The sequence below is a fragment of the Chiloscyllium punctatum genome, chromosome 22 (assembly GCF_047496795.1).
Source record: "Chiloscyllium punctatum isolate Juve2018m chromosome 22, sChiPun1.3, whole genome shotgun sequence".
Lineage (NCBI taxonomy): Eukaryota > Metazoa > Chordata > Chondrichthyes > Orectolobiformes > Hemiscylliidae > Chiloscyllium > Chiloscyllium punctatum.
The window spans coordinates 69,747,354-69,763,622 of NC_092760.1; the positions used below are offsets into that span (position 1 = coordinate 69,747,354).

The 16,269-nt window shown below is 49.6% G+C and overlaps 1 protein-coding gene across 2 annotated transcripts in view; it reads left to right on the plus strand.

The window, feature by feature from the left end:
- Positions 1 to 16,269, plus strand: part of qser1 (glutamine and serine rich 1) — a 202,518-nt gene that overhangs the window by 40,202 nt on the left and 146,047 nt on the right. The window lies entirely within an intron of this gene.

The following is a 16,269-nucleotide window of genomic DNA, read 5'->3' on the forward strand; positions in this document are numbered from 1 at the left end:
GGGGCCTAAACAGGGAAGGCAGATGAACTCAGGGCATGGTTAGGAACATGGGACTGGGATATCATAGCAATTACAGAAACATGGCTCGGGGTGGGCAGGACTGGCAGCTTAATGTTCCAAGATACAAATGTTACAGGAAGGATAGAGGGAGGCAAGAGAGGAGGGGGAGTGGCATTTTTGATAAGGGATAGCATTATAGCTGTGCTGAAGGAGAATGTTCCTGGAAATATATCCAGGGAAGTTATTTGGGTGGAACTGAGAAATAAGAAAGGGATGATCACCTTATTGGGATTGTATTATAGACCTCCTAATAGTCAGAGGGAAATTGAGAAACAAACTTGTAAGGAGATCTCAGCTATCTGTAAGAATAATAAAGTTGTTATGGTAGGGGATTTTAACTTTCCAAACATAGACTGGGACTGCCATAGTGTTAAGGGTTTAGATGGAGAGGAATTTGTTAAGTGTGTACAAGACAATTTTCTGATTCAGTATGTGGATGTACCTACTAGATAAGGTGCAAAACTTGACCTACTCTTGGGAAATATGACAGGGCAGGTGACTGAGGTGTCAGTGGGGGAGCATTTTGAGACCAGCGACCATAATTCTATTAGATTATAAATAGTGATGGAAAAGGATAGACCAGATCTAAAAGTTGAAGTTCTAAATTGGAGAAAGCCCAATTTTGAGGGTACTGGGCAAGAACTTTTGAAAGCTGATTGGGGGCAGATGTTCGCAGGTAAAGAGACGGCTGAAAAATGGGAAGCCTTCAGAAATGAGATCAGGAGAATTCAGAGAAAGTATATTCCTGCTAGGGTGAAAGGAAAGGCTGGTAGTTATAGGGAATGTTGGATGATTAAGGAATTTGAGGGTTTGGTTAAGAAAAAGAAGGAAGCATATGTAAGATATAGACAGGATAGATTGAGTGCATTCTTAGAAGAGTATAAAGGAAGGAGGAGTATACTTAAGAGGGAAATCAGGAGGGCAAAAAGGGGACATGAGATGGCTTTGGCAAATAGAATAAAGGAGAATCCAAAGAGTTTTTACAAATACATTAAGAACAAAAGGGTAACTAGGGAGAGAATAGTGCCCCTGAAAGAGCAGCAAGGCGGCCTTTGTGTGGAGCCTCAGAAAATGGGGGAGATACTAAATGAGTATTTTGCATCAATATTTACTGTGGAAAAGGATATGGAAGATATAGACTGTAGGGAAATAGATGGTGACATCTTGTAAAATGTCCATATTGCAGAGGAGGAAGTGCTGGATGTCTTGATGGTGGATAAATCCCCAGGACCTGATCAGGTGTTCCCCAGAACTCTGTGGGAAGCTAGAGGAGTGATTGCTGGGCCTCTTGCTGAGAGATTTGTATCATCAGTAGTCACAGGTGAGGTGCCAGAAGACTGGAGGTTAGCTAACGTGGTGCCACTGTTTAAGAAGGGTGGTAAGGACAAGCCAGGGAACTATAGACCAGTGAGCCTGAAGTCGGTGGTGGGCAAGTTGTTGGAGGGAATCTTGAGGGACAGGATGTACATGTATTTGGAAAGGCAGGAACTGATCATAGGTAATCAACATGGCTTTGTGTGGGAAATCATGTCTCGCAGACTTGATTGAATGTTTTGAGGAAGTAACAAAGAGGATTGATGAGGGCAGAGCGGAGATGTGATCTATATGGATGTCAGTAAGGTGTTCAACAAGGTTCCCCATGGGAGACTGATTAGCAAGGTTAGGTCTCATGGAATACAGGGAGAACTAGCCATTTGGATGTAGAACTGCTCAAAGGTAGAAGACAGAGGGCGGTGGTGGAGGGTTGTTTTTCAGACTGAAGGCCTGTGACCAGTGGAGTGCCTCAAGGATCGGTGCTGGGTTCTCTACGTTTTGTCATTTACATAAATGATTTGGATGCGAGCATACGAGGTACAGTTAGTAAGTTTGCAGATGACACCAAAATTGGAGGTGTAGTGGACAGCGAAGAAGGTTATCTCAGATTACAACAGGATCTTGATCATTTGGGCCAGTGAACTGAGAAGTGGCAGATGGAGTTTAATTTAGATAAATGCGAGGTGCTGCATTTTGGGAAAGCAAATCTTAGCATGACTTATACACTTAATGGTAAGGTCCTAGGGTGTGTTGCTGAACAAAGACACCTTGGAGTGCAGGTTCATATCTCCTTGAAAGTGGAGTCGCAGGTAGATAGGATAGTGAAGAAGGCGTTTGGTATGCTTTCCTTTATTGGTCAGAGTATTGAGTACAGGAGTTGGGAGGTCATGTTGCAACTATACAGGACATTGGTTAGGCCACTATTGGAATATTGCATGCAATTCTGGTCTCCTTCCTATTGGAAAGATGTTGTGAAACTTGAAAGGGTTCAGAAAAGATTTACAAGGATGTTGCCAGGGTTGGAGGATTTCAACTGTGGGGAGAGGCTGAACAGGCTGGGGCTGGTTTCCCGAGAGCGTCGGAGGCTGAGGGCTGACCTTATCGAGGTTTACAAAATCATGAGGGGCATGGCTGGAATAAATAGACAAAGTCTTTTCCCTGGGATGTGGGAGTTCAGAACTAGAGGGCATAGATTTAAGGTGAGAGGGGAAAGATATAAAAGAGACCTAAGGGGCAACTTTTTCACTCAGAGAGTGGTACGTGTATGGAATGAGCTGTTAGAGGAAGTGGTGGAGGCTGGTACAATTGCAACATTTAAAAGGCCTTTGAATGGGTATATGAATAGGAAGGGTTTGGAGGGATATGGGCCAGGTGCTGGCAGGTGGGACTAGATTGGGTTGGGATATCTAGTCGGCATGGACGAGTTGGTCTGAAGGGTCTGTTTCCATGCTGTACATCTCTATGACTCTTTCTCTGTGCTCATCTATGCTATCAAGAATCTTACTGTTAGCCCAGTATTCTTCATTCCTGTTGCTCCTTCCAAAGTGAATCATACATTAAACATTAAACTCCATTTCTACATTAAACTCCATTTGCCTCCTCTCAGCCCAGTTCTGCAGCTCATCTTTGTCCGTCTGTAACTTGCAAAATCCTTCAGCACTATCCACAACTCCACCAACCCCAGTGTCGTCTGCAAATTTACTAACCCATCCTTCCACACCTTCATCTAGGTCATTGATAAAAATAGCAAACAGCAACAGCCCTAAAACAGATTCTAGCGATACACCACTGTAACTGCACTCCAGGATGAACATTTCCCATCAATCACCACCCTCTGTCTTCTTTCAGCTAACCAGTTTCTGAGCCAAACTGCTAAGTCACCCTCAGTCCCATGTCTTTCTATTTTGTACAATAGCCTACTGTGGAGAACCTTATCAAAAGCCTTATGGAAATCTGTATATACCACATCAACCTCTTTACCCTCAGCCTCCTGGTTGGTCGCCATCTCAAAGAACTCAATAAGGTTTGCAAGGCATGACCTATCCTTCACAAAACCATGTTGACTTTCCCGAATCAATTTATTTCTCTTGAGATGATTATAAGTCCTATCTCTTTTCACCCTGTTCAACACTTCCATCACTTTACCCATAGCCAAAGTAAAGCTCACTGGTCTATAATTACCAGGGTTATCTTGAACAGGGGAGCAACAGTTGCTATCCTCCAATCTTCTGGCACTATTCCTGTAGATCAAAGCCAAAGACTCTTCAATCTCCTGTCTGGCTTCCCAGAGAATCTTAGGACAAATCCCATCCAGCCCAGGGCACTTATCTATTTTCACACTTTCCGGAACTGTTGACACCACTTCCTTGTGAACGTCAATCCGTCTAGTCTAGTAGCCTCTATCTCCGTATTCTCCTCGACAGCATTGTCTTTTTCTAGTGTGAATACTGATGAAAATTATTTATTTAGCACTTCTCTTATCTCCTTGGACTCCACGCACAACTTCCCACGACTATCCTTGATTGGCACTAATCTTTCTCTAATCATTCTTTTATTCCTGCCAATGACTTTTAATGTCTGCCTCGGCTCTTCTTATCTTTCTCTTTTGGTCTTTCCTGGCTAACTTGTAACCCTCAAGCATCCTACCTGAGCCTTCATGTCTCATCCTAACATAAGCCGCCGCCTTCCTCTTGACTCGATTCATCTTCTTCAGTACACCACTGCTCCCTCGCTTGACCACTGCCTGACAGGTATGTACTTGTCAAGGAAATGCAGTGGCTGTTCCTTGAATAAGTTCTACATTTCAGTTGTGCCCATCCCCTGCAGTTTCCTTCCCCATCTTATGCATCCTAAATCTTTGCCTAATTGCACTATAATTACCTTTCCTCCAGCAATAACTCTTGCCCTGTGGTATATACCTATCCCTTTCCATTGCTAAAGTAAACATAACTGAATTGTGGTCACTATCACCAAAGTGCTCACCTGCCTCCAAATCTAACACCTGGTCAGATTCATTACCCAGTACCAAATCCAACGATGAGTAGTAGTGTAGATTCAATAGATCATGATATGCAATCAGTTTAGGTGAAGATAAGGGATGTCAAGGGAAAGAAGGCTTTCAGTCCCCAGGAGTTGCCTATCTGTAGGACAAAGGTTAAATTGGGAAGTAATGGATGCTTGTGAGAAGAGCACCACGATTGTCATGGGTGATTTTAATCTGCACATCCATCGGAAAAATCAGATGGGCAACAGTAACATAGGAGACAAATTGTAGAGTTCATCAGGGGTTGTTTCTTAAAGCATTACAAACATAACCAGGAATAGGTTAAGTTAAATCTAATAAGGTATAATGAGGTGAGATTGCAAGAGTATTAGTTAAGGACCCTTTAGTGGGGAGCAATCATAAATAGAATTTCAAATTCAGTTTGAGGGAGAGCAACTTGGGTGTCAGTGACCTCAACAAGGACAGTTACAGAGGTATGAAGAAAGCTCTCTAAAGTAGACTGGAAAAATATCTCTGGGACATCATTATATGAGCAGTAGCAGACATTTCAGCAAATATTTTAGTGCTGAGCAAAAATGTATTTCAGTGAGATGTCTATATGATGGATGAGCCAACCATGTTTAGCAGAAGTGATCAAGGAACATAGGAGTAGGAGTAGGCTATTCAGTCCCTTGAGCCTACTCTGCTATTCATGGTTGATCTGTGGTCAAACTCATATGCTTGCCTTGGGCCCATGTCTTTTGATAATCTTACTTAATCAAATTTAAATCTGACAATGATAAATTTTAACAGTTGAATTAGCATTGACTGCCACCTGAGGAAAAAAGCTCAAAAACTCAACTACTCTTTGTGTGTAGAAATGCTTTCTAACATCTTTCCTGAATGGCCTGGTCCTAATGCTTAGATTGTGATTTCTGCTTCGAGAATTTTCAACAAGTAGAAATGGTTGATCTAACTACCCTGAATTTCCCTATTGATATTCTGGAAACCTCAATTAGATCACCCTTTAACCTAAATTGTAGAGAATAAAGGCCTAATTTGACTAACTCTCCATGTAACTTGAAGTTCAGGAATAATCCTTGTAAACCTACATTGAACTTCCAGGGCTAAAGCATCTTTCCTATGGTATGGTGTCCAGACCTGCTCTCAGTACTGTAAGTTAAACTAGCTAGAGTTTTGTATAACTGCAGTATGACTTCTGTATTCTTATTCTACAAGTCTTTTAGATATGAAGGCCAGCATTCCAGTAGCATTCTTAATTTTTTTTTGCATCTGTTTGTGGCATTTTAAAGAGTTATGTATCAGGACCCACAAATCTTGTTGGACATTCACTATATTTACCTTTGTGCCTTCTAAAGATACCCTGATATATCCTTTTTTGATTTGAAATGGCTATTCTCATACTAGCTTATATTAAAATCCATCTGTGTGACTTTACTATTGTAATTTTATGCTGTCATCAACACTCTACAATACTACTTAAATTTGTGGCAACAGCAAATTTGGACATTTGACTTTTTAACCCATTATCCAAATCGTTAATGGATATTGTGAATAATTGAAGCCCCAATACAGCTCTTTGTGGAACTCCACTAATCTAGTTTTGCCAACTTGAGGACTTCCTCATTGTTCCATCTCTATTGCTGTCACTTCTCCAATTTCCTATCCGTTTCAATAATTTGCCCTCAATTCTGTGGGCTTCCACAGAGAGGAGCTAATCAAAAACTAAGGCACACAAAGCAGAGAAAACTAGTGTTAGGTGTGGGAATTTTTAAGAAACCAGTAGCTGATGATTAAAAACGTAATAAAGAGGGAGAAAATTGATTTATGAAAGTAAATTGGTAAGCAGATTAAAAAGCAAACAGCAAGAGCTTCTAAAGGTATATAAAGAGAAAAATGGCTGAAGTGTGGAATCCTTTTCAGATGTGATTTGGGCATTAATGATAGGGAAATGGCAGATAATTTTTTCCAATATTTTTCACCAGTCTTCGCAATGGAGGATGAGATCAAAGATGTCAAATAAGCAAGGTACTAATGGAGTAATGATTTTGTAACAGTCTTTTTCACAAAGGAAACTTGATAAACTTGATTGAAGGTAAACAGGATGCTAGGACCTGATGGCCTGCATTCAAAGATTTCAAAAGAAGTAGCTGCAGAAATAGTGAAGGCATTGTTTGAAATATTCCACATCTCTCTGAATTCTGTGCAGGTTCCAGCAGATTGGCAAACCGCTAATGTGACACCCTTGTTCAAAATGGGAGAGGGCCAGAAAGTAGGATACTACTGGCTGATTAGCCTAACTTCTTGGGAACATGCATAAGTCCATTCTTAACAAAGAAATATTAGGGCATATAGAAAAGATTAACCATTCAGATAAAGTGAATGTGATTTAGTGAAATGGTTGACAAATGTGTTAGTGTTGTTTGAGAACAGAATAAGGTAAACAACATAAGGTAAACTGGTAAATATAGTATAGTTAGATTTCCAGAAGGCATTCCATAAGGTGCCACATAAAAAGTTGTTGTACAGGATAGGAGCCCATGATAATGCAAGTAATTTATAAGTATAGGTCGACGACTGGTTATGATACAGAAGATAAGATTGTGATTAATACAGCTTATTCAGGTTGCAAAGGCATAACTGATAGAGTGCCAGAAGGATCAGTCCTTGCGCCTCAATTTAAAATGCCTCTCAATGACTTTTAGGAGGGAGCAAATTGGAGTGTATCCAAGTCTGCTGATACAAAAATAGGTCGGAGGCTATGTGATGACAGCATAAGGAATCAGCGAAGAGCTATAGATAGGTTGAGTGGACAAAAACTTGTCAAATGGAGTTTAATGTAGAAGAATTTGAGGTCATGCACTTCAGTAGAAAGAATCAAAGGTACTGTTATTTAGAGTGAGACTCCAACACAGTGCAACATCAGTGCATTTCGATGTCGTGCAGATTGTTGCAAAAGCTTCAGCCATTTGTTTTGCATTGATGTCCTGGGCTCTTCCATCATTTGAGGATGGGGATATTTGTGGAGCCTCCTTCTCCAATGAGTTTAATTATCCACCACCATCCCAACTGGATGTGGCAGGACTGCAGAGCTTAGATCTCATCTGTTAGTTGATCTTTCAAATACCAATTCCATAACAGTAGCTGAAATGAAAACGAAAGGTCAGTGTTAATAAAACGCAGACTGCTGAGATGTTGTCTTTGTTCAACTAGCATATTCTTTCATTAATCTCCATCATTAATACTCTGCCACCAATTGCCCTAAGCTCTGTGTTCCTCCTGTCACCTTTTCTGCCCCTCTCTTCCTTTTCAAATTCTCCTTGAAATTTATTTGACCAAAGCTTTTGATCAGCCACTCTAATATCTCTTTGTTTGGCTTGGTATCTTTTGTTTGATGACTGTCTCAAGGCATAGGACAGAAGCAATTTTATTTATGTTGAATGGACAGTACAAATGCATTTTGCTTCTCTTTTCAAACCTGGGTCGCATCCTATTGTCGCTTGACACCCAAAGGATGTAATGTTAAACCAATATAACACAAGCTGTACATAGTGCTGGTACATGTTAAAATCTTGTGGCACTACTTAAAGATCAGAGATGTTCATCCTGGTGTCCCAGGCAACAGCTTTTTTTTCTCCTGCGAAAACATTTTGACTGATCAGTCATTTAGCTGCAGTTTATGCAGGAACTTGGAAGTTGCTGATATCTGAAACAGTTTTCCATTGTTTAGTTTGTTACAAGCGATTGTAAACAAAACATCAGATTTGTATAGCATCAGTTGAATTCACATGTTAGGAATGGAGGAGGAGTGGACCAGTTGGGAACGTTTCCTGTGGAATGTTGTCAGAGAAGGAGACACACACACACAGACACACACTTCAGCACCACACACGCGCACACACACACACTTCAGCACCATAGCAACACGCGCACACACTCTTCAGCACAACACACACACTTCAGCACAACACACACACACACTTTAGCACAACACACACACACTTTAGCACAACACACACACGCACACACCAACACCACACACGCGCACTCACTCTTCAGCACCACACTCACTCTTCAGCACCACACTCACTCTTCAGCACCCCACACACACATTCTTCAGCACAACACACACACACACACACAACTCTCTCTTCAGCACAACACACGCACACGCACGTTCTTCAGCACAACAACAAACACACACACTCTTCAGCACAACACACACATGCTCGTCACAACGCGCGCGCGCGTACACATGCTCTTCAGCACAACGCACACACGCTCTTCAGCACAACACACTCTCTCTAGCACAACACACACACAATTCTCTCTTCAGCACAACACGAGCACGCACACGCTCTTCAGCACAACACGAGCACGCACACGCTCTTCAGCACGACGCGCGCTCACGCACGCGCTCTTCAGCATGACGCGCGCTCACGCACGCTCTTCACAACACGCGCTCACGCACACGCTCTTCAGCACAACGCACGCGCACACTCTTCAGCACACCACCCACGCGCACGCTCTTCAGCACACCGCGCGCTCATGCAGGCGCTCTTCAGCACAACCCACGCACACGCTCTTGAGCACACCGCACGCTCACGCACACGCTCTTCAGCACAACACGCACGCACACGCTCTTTAGCACAACGCGCGCTCACGCACATGCTCTTTTAGCACAGCGCACGCTCTTCAGCACAACACACGCACGCTCTTCAGCACAACACGCGCTCATGCACACGCTCTTCAGCACAACACGCTCACGCACGCTCTTCAGCACAACACGCGCTCACGCACACGCTCTTCAGCACAACACGCGCGCACGCACACGCTCTTTAGCACGACGCGCGCTCACGCACACGCTCTTTTAGCACAGCGCACGCTCTTCAGCACAACACGCTCACGCACGCTCTTCAGCACAACACGCGCTCATGCACACGCTCTTCAGCACAACACGCTCATGCACACGCTCTTCAGCACAACACGCGCTCATGCACACGCTCTTCAGCACAACGCGCGCGCACGCACACGCTCTTTAGCACAACGCACGCGCACGCTCTTCAGCACACTACCCGCGAGCACGCTCTTCAACACACCGCGCGCTCACGCACACGCTCTTCAGCACAACATGCTCTTCAGCACAACGCGCGCTCACGCACACGCTCTTCAGCACAACGTGCACTCACGCACACGTTCTTCAGCACAACGCACGCACACGCTCTTCAGCACGACGCACGCTCACGCACACGCTCTTAACACAGCGCACGCTCTTCAGCACAACACGCTCACGCACGCTCTTCAATACAACACGCGCTCATGCACACGCTCTTCAGCACAACACGCGCACACGCTTTTTAGCACAGCGCACGCTCTTCAGCACACTACCCGCACGCACGCTCTTCAACACACCGCGCGCTCACGCACACGCTCTTCAGCACAACGCGCGCTCACGCAGGCGCTCTTCAGCACAACACGCTCTTCAGCATAACGCGCGCTCACGCACACGCTCTTCAGCACAACGCGCGCTCACGCACACGCTCTTCAGCACAACGCACGCACGCGCTCTTCAGCACAACCCACGCACGCGCTCTTCAGCACAACGTGCGCTCACGCACATGCTCTTCAGCACAACGCACGCACACGCTCTTCAGCACAACGCGCGCTCACGCACACGCTCTTCAGCACAACGCACGCACACGCTCTTCAGCACAACGCACGCACGCGCTCTTCAGCACAACCCACGCACACGCTCTTCAGCACAACGCGCGCTCACGCTCTTCAGCACAACGCACGCACACGCTCTTCAGCACAATGCGCGCTCACGCACACGTTCTTCAGCACGACGCGCGCTCGCGCACACACTCTTCGGCACAACAAGCGTGCACACACGCTCTTCAGCACAACACGCGTGCACGCACACGCTCTTCAGCACAACACGCACGCACACGCTCTTCAGCACAACACGCATGCACGCACATGCTCTTCAGCACAACACGCGCGCACGCACACGCTCTTCAGCACAACACGCGCGCACGCACACGCTCTTCAGCACAACACGCGTGCACGCACACGCTCTTCAGCACACCACACGCGTGCGCGCTCTTCAGCACACCGCGTGCTCACGCATGCGCTCTTCAGCAAAACATGCGCGCACGCACGCGCTCTTCAGCACAACGCACGCACGCGCTCTTCAGCACAACGCACGCACGCGCTCTTCAGCACAACCCGCGCACGCGCTCTTCAGCACAACCCGCGCACGCGCTCTTCAGCACAACCCGCGCACGCGCTCTTCAGCACAACGCGCGCTCACGCACTCGCTCTTTTAGCACAACGCACGTGCACGCTCTTCAGCACAACACGCGCGCACACGCATGCTCTTCAGCACAACACGCGCGCACGCACACGCTCTTTAGCACAACGCGCGCTCACGCACATGCTCTTTTAGCACAGCGCACGCTCTTCAGCACAACACGCTCACGCACGCTCTTCAGCACAACACGCGCTCATGCACACGCTCTTCAGCACAACACGCTCACGCACGCTCTTCAGCACAACACGCGCTCACGCACACGCTCTTCAGCACAACACGCGCGCACGCACACGCTCTTTAGCACGACGCGCGCTCACGCACACGCTCTTTTAGCACAGCGCACGCTCTTCAGCACAACACGCTCACGCACGCTCTTCAGCACAACACGCGCTCATGCACACGCTCTTCAGCACAACACGCTCACGCACGCTCTTCAGCACACCACGCGCTCATGCACACGCTCTTCAGCACAACGCGCGCGCACGCACACGCTCTTTAGCACAACGCGCGCTCACGCACACGCTCTTCAGCACAACGCACGCACGCGCTCTTCAGCACAACCCACGCTCACGCTCTTCAGCACAACGCGCGCTCACGCTCTTCAGCACAACGCGCGCTCACGCTCTTCAGCACAACGCGCGCTCACGCTCTTCAGCACAACGCACGCACACGCTCTTCAGCACAATGCGCGCTCACGCACACGTTCTTCAGCACGACGCGCGCTCGCGCACACACTCTTCGGCACAACAAGCGTGCACACACGCTCTTCAGCACAACACGCGTGCACGCACACGCTCTTCAGCACAACACGCACGCACACGCTCTTCAGCACAACACGCATGCACGCACATGCTCTTCAGCACAACACGCGCGCACGCACACGCTCTTCAGCACAACACGCGTGCACGCACACGCTCTTCAGCACACCACACGCGTGCGCGCTCTTCAGCACACCGCGTGCTCACGCATGCGCTCTTCAGCAAAACATGCGCGCACGCACGCGCTCTTTAGCACAACGCACGCACGCGCTCTTCAGCACAACGCACGCACGCGCTCTTCAGCACAACGCACGCACGCGCTCTTCAGCACAACGCACGCACGCGCTCTTCAGCACAACCCGCGCACGCGCTCTTCAGCACAACCCGCGCACGCGCTCTTCAGCACAACGCGCGCTCACGCTCTTCAGCACAACGCGCGCTCACGCACTCGCTCTTTTAGCACAACGCACGTGCACGCTCTTCAGCACAACACGCGCACACACGCTCTTCAGCACAACACGCGTGCACACACATGCTCTTCAGCACAACACGCGCGCACGCACACGCTCTTTAGCACAACGCGCGCTCACGCACATGCTCTTTTAGCACAGCGCACGCTCTTCAGCACAACACGCTCACGCACGCTCTTCAGCACAACACGCGCTCATGCACACGCTCTTCAGCACAACACGCTCACGCACGCTCTTCAGCACAACACGCGCTCACGCACACGCTCTTCAGCACAACACGCGCTCACGCACACGCTCTTCAGCACAACACGCGCGCACGCACACGCTCTTTAGCACGACGCGCGCTCACGCACACGCTCTTTTAGCACAGCGCACGCTCTTCAGCACAACACGCTCACGCACGCTCTTCAGCACAACACGCGCTCATGCACACGCTCTTCAGCACAACACGCTCACGCACGCTCTTCAGCACACCACGCGCTCATGCACACGCTCTTCAGCACAACGCGCGCGCACGCACACGCTCTTTAGCACAACGCACGCGCACGCTCTTCAGCACACTACCCGCGAGCACGCTCTTCAACACACCGCGCGCTCACGCACACGCTCTTCAGCACAACACGCTCTTCAGCACAACGCGCGCTCACGCACACGCTCTTCAGCACAACGTGCACTCACGCACACGTTCTTCAGCACAACGCACGCACACGCTCTTCAGCACGACGCACGCTCACGCACACGCTCTTAACACAGCGCACGCTCTTCAGCACAACACGCTCACGCACGCTCTTCAATACAACACGCGCTCATGCACACGCTCTTCAGCACAACACGCGCACACGCTTTTTAGCACAGCGCACGCTCTTCAGCACACTACCCGCACGCACGCTCTTCAACACACCGCGCGCTCACGCACACGCTCTTCAGCACAACGCGCGCTCACGCAGGCGCTCTTCAGCACAACACGCTCTTCAGCATAACGCGCGCTCACGCACACGCTCTTCAGCACAACGCGCGCTCACGCACACGCTCTTCAGCACAACGCACGCACACGCTCTTCAGCACAACGCACGCACGTGCTCTTCAGCACAACCCACGCACGCGCTCTTCAGCACAACGTGCGCTCACGCACATGCTCTTCAGCACAACGCACGCACACGCTCTTCAGCACAACGCGCGCTCACGCACACGCTCTTCAGCACAACGCACGCACGCGCTCTTCAGCACAACCCACGCACACGCTCTTCAGCACAACGCGCGCTCACGCTCTTCAGCACAACGCACGCACACGCTCTTCAGCACAATGCGCGCTCACGCACACGTTCTTCAGCACGACGCGCGCTCGCGCACACACTCTTCGGCACAACAAGCGTGCACACACGCTCTTCAGCACAACACGCGTGCACGCACACGCTCTTCAGCACAACACGCACGCACACGCTCTTCAGCACAACACGCATGCACGCACATGCTCTTCAGCACAACACGCGCGCACGCACACGCTCTTCAGCACAACACGCGTGCACGCACACGCTCTTCAGCACACCACACGCGTGCACGCTCTTCAGCACACCGCGTGCTCACGCATGCGCTCTTCAGCAAAACATGCGCGCACGCACACGCTCTTCAGCACAACACACGCACGCGCTCTTCAGCACAACGCACGCACGCGCTCTTCAGCACAACGCACGCACGCGCTCTTCAGCACAACCCGCGCACGCGCTCTTCAGCACAACGCGCGCTCACGCTCTTCAGCACAACGCGCGCTCACGCACTCGCTCTTTTAGCACAACGCACGTGCACGCTCTTCAGCACAACACGCGCACACACGCTCTTCAGCACAACACGCGTGCACACACATGCTCTTCAGCACAACACGCGTGCACACACATGCTCTTCAGCACAACACGCGCACACATGCTCTTCAGCACAACACACGCACACACGCTCTTCAGCACAATACGCGTGCACGCACACGCTCTTCAGCACAACACGCGTGCACGCACACGCTCTTCAGCACAACACGCATGCACGCTCTTCAGCACAACACGCGTGCACGCACACGCTGTTCAGCACAACACGCGCGCATGCTCTTCAGCACACCGCGCGCTCACGCACGCGCTCTTCAGCAAAACGCGCGCACACACGCGCTCTTCAGCACAACACACACACACGCTCTTCCGCACAACACACACACGCTCTTCAGCACAACACACACACGCTCTTCAGCACAACACACACAGTTGCTCTTCAGCACAACACACACACACACACACACACACACACACACACACACACACACACACACACACACACACACACACACACACACACACACACTCACACTCACTCTTCAGCACCCCACACACACACACACACACTCACTCTTCAGCACCCCACACACACACACACACACTCACTCTTCAGCACCCCACACACACACACACACTCACTCTTCAGCACCCCACACACACACACACACTCACTCTTCAGCACCCCACACACACACACACACTCACTCTTCAGCACCCCACACACACACACACTCACTCACTCTTCAGCACCACACACACACACACACCCACACTCACTCTTCAGCACCCCACACACACACACACACACACTCACTCTTCAGCACCCCACACACACACACACACTCACTCTTCAGCACCCCACACACACACACTCACTCTTCAGCACCCCACACACACACACACTCACTCTTCAGCACCCCACACACACACTCACTCTTCAGCACCCCACACACACACTCACTCTTCAGCACCACACACACACACACACTCACTCTTCAGCACCCCACACACACACACACACACACTCACTCTTCAGCACCCCCCACACACACACACACACTCACTCTTCAGCACCCTACACACACACACTCACTCTTCAGCACCCCACACACACACACACACACTCACTCTTCAGCACCCCACACACACACACACTCACTCACTCTTCAGCACCCCACACACACACACACACTCACTCTTCAGCACCCCACACACACACACTCACTCTTCAGCACCCCACACACACACACACTCACTCTTCAGCACCCCACACACACACTCACTCTTCAGCACCCCACACACACACTCACTCTTCAGCACCCCACACACACACTCACTCTTCAGCACCACACACACACACACACACACACACACACTCACTCTTCAGCACCCCACACACACACACACACACTCACTCTTCAGCACCACACACACACACACTCACTCTTCAGCACCCCACACACACACACACACACTCACTCTTCAGCACCCCACACACACACACTCACTCTTCAGCACCCCACACACACACACACACACACTCACTCTTCAGCACCCCACACACACACACACACACACTCACTCTTCAGCACCCCACACACACACACACACACACTCACTCTTCAGCACCCCACACACACACACACACTCACTCACTCTTCAGCACCACACACACACACACACCCACACTCACTCTTCAGCACCCCACACACACACACACACACTCACTCTTCAGCACCCCACACACACACACACACTCACTCTTCAGCACCCCACACACACACACTCACTCTTCAGCACCCCACACACACACACACTCACTCTTCAGCACCCCACACACACACTCACTCTTCAGCACCCCACACACACACTCACTCTTCAGCACCACACACACACACACACACACACACACACTCACTCTTCAGCACCCCACACACACACACACACACTCACTCTTCAGCACCCCACACACACACACACACACTCACTCTTCAGCACCCTACACACACACACTCACTCTTCAGCACCCCACACACACACACACACACTCACTCTTCAGCACCCCACACACACACACACTCACTCACTCTTCAGCACCACACACACACACACACACACACTCACTCTTCAGCACCACACACACACACACTCACTCTTCAGCACCACACACACATTCACTCTTCAGCACCCCACACACACACTCACTCTTCAGCACCCCACACACACACTCACTCTTCAGCACCACACACACACACACACACACACACACACTCACTCTTCTGCACCCCACACACACACACACACACTCACTCTTCAGCACCCCCCACACACACACACACACTCACTCTTCAGCACCCCACACACACACACTCACTCTTCAGCACCCCACACACACACACACACACTCACTCTTCAGCACCCCACACACACACACACTCACTCACTCTTCAGCACCACACACACACACACACACACACTCACTCTTCAGCACCCCACACACACACACACACACACTCACTCTTCAGCACCCCACACA